The following is an 8,152-nucleotide window of genomic DNA, read 5'->3' on the forward strand; positions in this document are numbered from 1 at the left end:
TATACCTACTTCCTGGATATGAATTACATATCCACATCAGATATTAAGAATTAAACAGATGTAACAAATATCAACCTTCTCTTTAAAACCCTTAGATTAATTTTTCATTAGAATGGAATCAACTTTTATTTTGGCAAAGTAGGTTTTCTGGGAAAAACAAAACAAAAATGTTTAAACACAATGAATACATAAAAACGGTTAGTCTACAAAGTGGCACTTGGTCAGTTAATCACGTTAACTGAAAGTGGTGTTATCTATTATAAGTATGCTCTAAAGTCCATGGTATTATGAAAGTCAGATACCTTCCAGTTACAAAGGCATATTTATTATCAAGCATAACTGAGTACATATTGTATTCCTTTACCAACAGTCAGACTCCCCAGCATACATGGAAATTCTCCTTCCATAGTAAGGGAAGTACTTTTAAAAGAGCAATGTGCAATTTTAAGAGCACAGAATTTGGCAGAACAGCACAACAAAAGGTGCATGACTTAACACAACAGTTTTACTTTTTTTTTTTTAAATGGCTAATTCAGTAGCTAACATTTCATGATAATGTAGTTTGTCTCTAATGCAGCTGCTCCCAAAAAGTGAAGGCTAGAGTAAGCGACCAATGCTGACCTTTTTCCCTTTTCTCCATTTAAAAATTCATCAACTAAACTCTTGTATCAACAACTGCAGTGAACTCTTTAGCAGCATTAAGTCCACTGAGAGAAGAACGAAACGCAGTACCCTAAATTCCGATCAGAAAAAAAGGGGACAGAGAAAGATAAAGATTGTGCAATATCTTGCTTCAGAAGCCAGGCCAGTGGTTCCCAGCCACTGAAGAACAAACATGTTAGAAGTAAAACTTGTAAGCTAAGTGAATAAATTCTACCAGATCGTAAGTTCATTCAAAATATCCTATCAGACCTTCAGTTCATACAAAAGATTACAYGAGAAAGCCATACTAGCTCAGACCAAGAGCCCCAAACCCTGTTTCCAGCTTGACTAGGAGGACAGATCTGTTCTTACCAGCTGATGACTAATGCACCCTTAATATCAGTTTTTTTGATTGGGTGGACTTCTGGAACTGGGAGATGGACCGAGTGCTTGCTATGTCCACTTTGTTACTGACCCGGTCTGGCAACATTCCTGAAGGCATTGCACCAAAAAAACAGAAGAGAAAAGGACAAGCAWAGAGAGATGTCCCTGCCCCCCAAGACCTTCCCAGCCCCCAGGTGCTTAGAGCTCTGGGATTCCCGTCCCAGAAGGATTGTAGTGGTATCAGCACAACTCCGGGAATAGTGCCGATGGGAAGGGACGCTCCATAAGCCAGCCCTGCTACCAAGGCCAGGTGAGAGAAGTGCCTTCCAGGGATTGCTTAAGCTAGTCATGAAACTAATTTAATTGTGGCCTGCCACCAGAAGAGGCAGTCCCACCCCTTCCCCGACCCCCTCCCTTATTTCAGTTCTACACATCATAGCTCATTTTTTGACGAGTTAGTTTTTCAGTCAGATCAGGATTGCTCTAACTCACCTTATAATTGCTAGATATCATGGACGCAGCGGGACTGTGACACTGGGAACAAGAAGGAAGGCTCACCCACTGCAGTGTACCAGGGTAGCCTCAAATTTGTTTAAATTCAGTTTCAGGTTACTGTCTGACATTCAGAACAATCCTGATTCAAGCAAACATCTTACCCAGCTGCCCATTCTCAATCTGCAYTGCTGCCCAACCACCACTTCTCCAAATCACACTATTTTATGGTGTAAATCAGATGAGGGAACTGGTGAACTGCAACTTTCAAACCATAAACGAAAAAAAGGGGGGGGAGGGGTACTCTGACCCCTGCAGAGGATCTCAGGGTTGGCTACTGGTTTGAACTGTGTGCCCTCCTAACTTCTGCTTTTCGGTTTTTTCCCTACAAGACCCATCATCAGCGCACTCAGCGCTGTTTGAAATCCTTCAGACTTGCCAGACAGAAGAGACAGAACTGCATGCAAATTTTGACTAAACGCCCTGGTATTACTAAGAGAGGAGTTTTTAGCTACTTCAGTGGAACCCTGCGGACATGCATTTGAGTCATATGAGAAGAGTGCCTGGGACACTGGGACACTGGGACAGAACAGAGAGCTTTTATCCCTTTTCCTGGAGGGGGGGGGGGGGGGGAGAAAAAAAAAGATACTGCTCTGGAAGAGGCTCCCCTAATTCCTTCGACAGTTACATTTATTGGAAAAACATGGGATTCTAGATGGGAACAGTAGCTTCAGATTAGGAAAACACTAGAAGACTAATGCCAGTGCACCATCTTTACCTGATGTGACATGGGGATGTGCTGATAACATCATGATATTTCAAATACCTAATGCTAACACTTTTTATTGTAAAACATTTTTTCAGCACATCTTTGAAAAGCTCCTCTACCTCCGGTGTTTGTGGCAAGTCTTTGATGCTTGGCTGAAGGAAAGGCTATTAGCTAGGGAAGTATCTCAATAGTTTTCACATTACACATTTCACGCAGTTAACCGAAATAATTTTAGTATTCAAAGACAACGAGATCAGCTAGGAATATCCTGAGCAGAGATCCTTCAGTCAGAAAGGCAATAATCTTTATTTAAACAATTCTGTACAAGGACGTTTCTGTTGCCTTCAGTAGTAACTGAAGGCCTCTATCTTTGAAGAGGTAGTCTTTATACCAGAAAAAGTCTGTACTGATGCCTTTATACTTTTTTTTCCCCTCATTGAACTCCTTACTTACAATACTCTTAACATCTACAAGCTATAAGTTTCATGGAATTTTCTCCTGCAGACCAATACTGTTTATCATTTATAGGCATATATCAGAAGCAGTTTCAGAAAACTCTGTCAGAGTTCTAATAACACTTATTTTTATAATTATATATTCTTACTTGCTGTTGAATTTACATTCAATTTACTATTGGAGAGCAAATGCAAACAGACTCAAAGCTCATGCTGCACACTTGAAACTGAATTATTTAAAATGTTTTTAATATTTTTTCCTGAATAAGTTTTCATAAACAGAATTTCTATTTGCTCATTATTAAAGTGTCGGGTATCTTTCTAATCATACACACATAGCCAAAATGTAAAAACAAATAAGTACAAAGCCTGGAAAATCACCACATACAAGAAGAAACTTTGAACACACAATATTTATACCATGTGCTCCTAAAATCCAACAAATCACAGTTCCTACCATTAATAAGCAGCTTTTAGGGCTGAAAATGTAACTGGAAAAAAAAGGAAGTTAGGAGGAGAGTCACCCAAGACTTATGAAAACTTAGTGCTCCAAAGCTATATGGGACTAAGCTGCAGTATTTTGAGTTCAAAAGAATAAATTTCTGACAGCACAGTGGAAYAGTGCAAACCATTTGGACTTTCAGCAACTTCACTCTCCTTTTCACAAAAATTAGTCTGTTATTTACACTATTGCATCTGCAAGACGACAACCACCAAAGACGAGAGCACTGAAGAGGGACTGGCCATCCTTAAGAATCATAACATTCACTTAATTAAGTAGACTTGACTTGGTAAAAGATGCTATCTACTATGAAACATGGATATTTTACCATTATACTAGGATTCTGGTTTCTATTTCTAGATCTGACGTATTTTCTTCTACGGCTTTGAGACAATCAACTCTTTGTCCTCGAGTTTGGCTGTAGATCACAGTAACGTCTACCACAGCATCAAAACCTCTGGAGAATATGACAAGGGCATGACACCGCCCYCCAACTTTTTCAGAGTCATAGGGATACCCATACTTCCACGCTGAGGAAATTCTCTTCTCTAGTTTTGTATAAAGTTAGGAAGAAGAATAGCAACAGTTGTGGAGAAAAAAAAATTATATTATAAAGTGTTAAAATTAACATTTTAATTTTTGATGAAAAGTCTCGGTTACAGTCAAATCCAGCAGCACTGCTGCCTTCCCTTTCTGATATGCATCTTGCCTTTACAAATCATAAGTCAGGAATAATTCGATTACAACCACTTCCAACAGCTATATTGACACAAAAAGTTCATCATTTCCAACAGTGATATGCAATTGTCCATTTCATGCAGGCGAGCGAAGATAAAAAGCAGTCTTGTACAAGTCCGTCATTACTGGGAGAGAAAGATCTTTTTGGCCTTAGGAAAAACAAACAAACAAACAAACAGAGCATCAAGGAAGCAAAGTTACTCAGTCAAATTTGTAGCAGGAATCATGTCCATGAAGAAAAGTTTTAACTTTTTTTCAGAAAAGCCCATATTCCTTCAGGGACTGCACACAAAAGATACTTGTCAGCCATTTGCTTTGCTGGCCATAACGCCAGCTACTGCTCAGGGAAAAGCAAACTGAAAGAGAGTAGCTGGCTGTTTGCAAAGAAAGAAAGAAAGAGAAAGATTTTTAACTGTGTAACAGATGTTACTTTAAATGCATACCTATTATCAAATCTCAGTATCATTTAGCCTGCTAAATAAAACAAATCTTAAGCTCAGTACAACTTGTCAACGCAATAAAAAGTTAAAAAAAAAAAAAAGCTATGCTTAAACTGAGAAAGTCAAACTCTAATGGATCATTTCTATAAACTTGTCCATGTCATTTAAGACTTGTCAATATGAAGACTGCCAACATTTTAGCAATGAACAGTGAAATATGTTGAAGGATTCTCTCCAGCCCCAAGTCTCATGCAGCAAGAAAATTCTGTAGCAGAACTTTCAAGAAGGCTCCATCTGCCAAAACCAATATGCCTGCTTTTAATTAAGAATGTATATAGGAATGTATTAAGAAGAATATAGAAAGTTTCAAGGAGTGCTAAGAATTTCAAGCTTTTGGTCAAGCTTTCCACTCCCACCCCCAAATGCATATCCCATCGGAAATCTCTGTTATTCATTGTAATATAAATACGTATCAAACATTGGCTAAATGACCAAAAATCAAGAAAACCATTTTAGCACTGGAAAAATACCGATACTTTTAGGCTGATGTCATCAAATACATTACTCAAATGCTTTAATATTAGTTTTATTCATTTTTAATACTAATTTAAGTACTAGACAGTAGAGGCTACAGTTTACTTTCCTGAATACAAGTGTACGTATACCAGTTAGTTGCAGGCTACCATTAGTTCAGCTTTATTTTGGCCAACAGTACTGGAAAATAACATTAATCCAGGATACTGTAAGTCTTATCTTTGATAAGTGTCAAACCAAGTCATGAAGTGTGTAAAAATGAGTATTTTCTACCTTGATATTTCTCTTAAGTGGCTTTAAAATCCTTTAATAAGTAAGATAGTTCTAAATTACAATAAAATTTTTAAGTAGTGAAACCCTACAAACTGAGCCCCTTAAAAAGTCTTTTTAATCCAACTTTTACGATTTATTCGCCTATTCTTCTTCCTTAGTTACATTGGAAGCTACTAGCTCTGCCATTTATTYGCAACACAGTGTCAGTTCTTCATCAGCAAAATTAAAAAAGTATCCTGAGACATTTATTTACAAAGATGAAGATCAAAAGTAGTAGTGCCATCGCACTATAAAAAAAAAAAAAAAAAGTTACTGCACTGTGTCCTCCCTCTTTCCCAAGGAAAACCATGCAACTATGTGTGAAAGCAATAACGACACATTATTTATACGTTAAGAGATAGTATCCTATGACTACTTGCAAGCTGCACTAAACTAAGTGCTCCAAATGGTGGCTTCTCTGATCATTTTAGCTAAAATAAGTTCAAYAGAAACAAATAATATGTTCCTTGTGACTAATCATTTAAGGCTATGATTAAGCATATAACTCAGCCTATAACACCCATTTTCTCTCCCCTTTTAGTAAATACCACTAAAAATAAGATTAAATGGGATGATTTTTGAAGCCAGGAAGTACAAGCATAACATTTCTTACACTGTTTTTCCCACTGAGCAATAGAGATTTGTTCACATTAGTAGCATTATGTTTCCAGAACTSGATACTAGCTAGCAATACAGGCTTCAATTTGCAAGATCAAGACAGAGAAAAAAAGAAAAAAAAGAAATTTCTTAAGTACTTTAGTGAGGGATATCTTAAGAAATTTCAAACTTATGCCTCCATCTTCTGAAAATATTCTCCTCTTCTGTACTAAGGCAAAAAAGGGCATGAACTACTTCTGTTTTCTTTCTATTTTTATATCTAAAACAAAATGTTAACTGTACATCACCCACTCTATTATTCAGTACAACAGAATCTTTGCAGCATAAAAATAACTATGCCAACATGCACTTAGCCAGAAACTTATAAAACTCGCTGGCTATATCTGCATTTGTAAATGTCAAAGGCCAGAGACTGTTCTCCAGTGCAGAGGCAAGCTTGCATTGCATGGCTTTTGACCACAGAGCTAAAGCTTCTTCTCCCTCTCCCCCATCCAGAAAAGGGCAGCCATGTTCCACGTGTCTTTCAGGAGAAGCYCCAGATTATGCCACATTGGAATGATGTCCAGGTACGGTTTAAGAAAGTGCTGAGTGGCCCCGGCTCAGCCATGCCAGTGACCATGCCAACAATTTACCAGGGTAAGCAACTACATGCCAGACCTCAGGCTAARGCCCAAGTTCTCTTTAGTTTGCTAGTCTTCACTAAGGGAACATGCACTTAACCTTTTCCTCGAGTCCGATGCAAAAGAAGCCTTTGGTAGCGTGCCTGGACAGTCAYGTAATTCATACTGTCTTAGAAAATGGAGGGAAAGGGGAAGAAATGCGGAGCTGGTAATTTACAAACTGCAACAAGAGGTGCAGCGCGTGAGAAAAGAAGAGGCTGGTGCAGAGGTTTGCCCATTGTAATGCTGACAGAATGAGATACATGAATGAGCATTACATACTGAAGGTACATTACCACCATCAAATTTTAATAAGATAACGCTTTCTTCTCCTAAAGTAAGGGAGAAGACAGATCTTTATCAGTGCTCACACCAAAACTCATGTCAGCAAACTGCTCTTTGTCTTGAGCAGATAAAAGGACTGGGAAATGTGGACTGCACAGTTTATCTAGATGGCATTTGAAAGAAATGGCACAATAAATCAGAGAGCTTTGAAGTGTTTTGTTCCCCAGAATCATATACTTAATTCCATAAAGAAAAAAAGGGATGTGGGTTTTGGGACATATAGAGATCTGAAAAATGAAATTTTCTCTTCTCATTTCACACAATCTACCAGTCTAAAATATGACTTCTCCATTAACTAAAAATTAAGTGGCAAAATTACACGACCAAGAGAATATTTTTGATCGAGTTTCTCAATGTTAATCTTAGACTCTTCAAAATGACCCGTCCTTTTTGGTTTTGTTAAATAATACCTAACTACAGTCAACTGGGATGGAACACGGAAGAAGAAACTCTACTTCTAAGCTGCTGCAGGACTATATTATGATCCACACATCATTAAAAACAGCCAGTGACTTTATTTGTCTACATTTCAGCAGCCAAAGCCCCTACCACTAACGAAGCAGGAAGCAGCAACAGAAGGTTTCTGTTTGTTTTGGGGGAGAGTGGAGTTTGCACAGACTGTATCCTTTGACAGAGCCTGTGCTTCTTCAGAACAGTTTCACCCAGCAGAACCATTCACAACACAATTTTCCTGCTACGAAAGCACAATGTTTTTCAGATCCTACCACAGACAGACACTTCATGCAATCACAGAGGGTAAGATGCTGTTGGGAAGAGAAGTGTGCAGTTTGCTGAGCAAAAGCAAGAGTAGCAACGCTTTTTTTCCCCTCCTTTGAGGGCACAGAATACAGAGGACTCACAGAACAGGTTGTCACATTTGTAAGGCAACTCTCTGATTTTTGCCCAGCTGCAAGAACTTTGTTTCCTCCATCACTAGCACTACCAGGTCGCACCAGGCTCGCCAGCAGAAATACTGGGATGCACGGGAAGGCAGGCAGCAGGGACAAAGCCAGAACTTGCAGGGTCCTTCCTTCAGCTATAAAAGCACAGAAAAGCGGCACTCCACGCGGATCGGAGAGATCGGGAGGCAGACAGAGATCTTACCCACCACACCAGCGTCCAGCTGGGGAGGCCGCCGGGCGCCGGCGCGCTACCTCCGCGGTAGCAGCTCCCGCACGCACCTCGGCCACCGCTGCCCCCGCAGGAGGCGGCGGCGCGAGACACGGTCCCAGCGGCGACACAACCCCAGGCACGGGCCGGGC

The 8,152-nt window shown here is 39.5% G+C and overlaps 1 protein-coding gene across 1 annotated transcript in view; it reads right to left on the reverse strand.

The window, feature by feature from the left end:
• The window catches only part of SPECC1L (sperm antigen with calponin homology and coiled-coil domains 1 like), a 69,421-nt gene extending 61,342 nt beyond the window's left edge, over window positions 1–8,079 (reverse strand). Inside the window, exon 1 of the mRNA XM_026075105.1 lies at window positions 7,999–8,079. The gene's annotated coding sequence lies outside the window, so the exon portion shown is untranslated. The remainder of the gene's footprint in view (window positions 1–7,998) is intronic.
• Between the last annotated feature and the right edge of the window lie 73 nt (window positions 8,080–8,152).

The sequence above is a fragment of the Apteryx rowi genome, unplaced genomic scaffold, assembly GCF_003343035.1.
Source record: "Apteryx rowi isolate R43461 unplaced genomic scaffold, aptRow1 scaffold_40, whole genome shotgun sequence".
Lineage (NCBI taxonomy): Eukaryota > Metazoa > Chordata > Aves > Apterygiformes > Apterygidae > Apteryx > Apteryx rowi.